The sequence below is a fragment of the Ammodytes marinus genome (genome assembly GCF_949987685.1).
Source record: "Ammodytes marinus genome assembly, chromosome: 2".
NCBI lineage: Eukaryota > Metazoa > Chordata > Actinopteri > Uranoscopiformes > Ammodytidae > Ammodytes > Ammodytes marinus.
This window is the reverse complement of record NC_137231.1, coordinates 36,403,510-36,404,074: the sequence shown is the minus strand read 5'-3', so window position 1 is coordinate 36,404,074 and position 565 is coordinate 36,403,510.

Sequence of the window (565 nt, the reverse complement as noted above, 5' to 3'; positions counted from 1 at the left end):
CATATGTTGTTCACTGTCTGATTTATGAGACATTTTCCTTTAAAGCCCCTATCTCACTGGGCTGCGACAGTGTGCGACAAGTTGGAGACACAAAATTGCGACAAAATATGCGAATTAGCGACAATTTTCACTTGCAGTCTCACTGAGTTGGTTCCTCACGACACGTTAGCGAATGTCCTGCCCAACACTTGCCGGGAGGTCGCATTTATGTCTCGCGAACGTCTGGCAAGCGTCGCACGAACGGAATGTCAGTCTCATTTTTGTCTCAAATAAGTCACAATTTAGTTTCATATGTCGCCAAACCCTCGCAAAGTTGTCTGACATTGCTCGCACTTTCTGACTCGCGGAAACTAAATTGAGAAGGGTTTGCAACGCGTTTGAGACACATGCGACCACTCTGAGACTATTTTGAGACTAGATTTGTCGCACACTTTTTTTGAACATGTTCAAAATTCAAGCGACAGGACTGCGCGGCTCTGCGACTCATGCGAGGAAATTGAGACCTCCGCGAACGTTTGGAGACAGTTTAGAGACTCCCTCGCGAATGCAGTCTCCAACTTGTAGC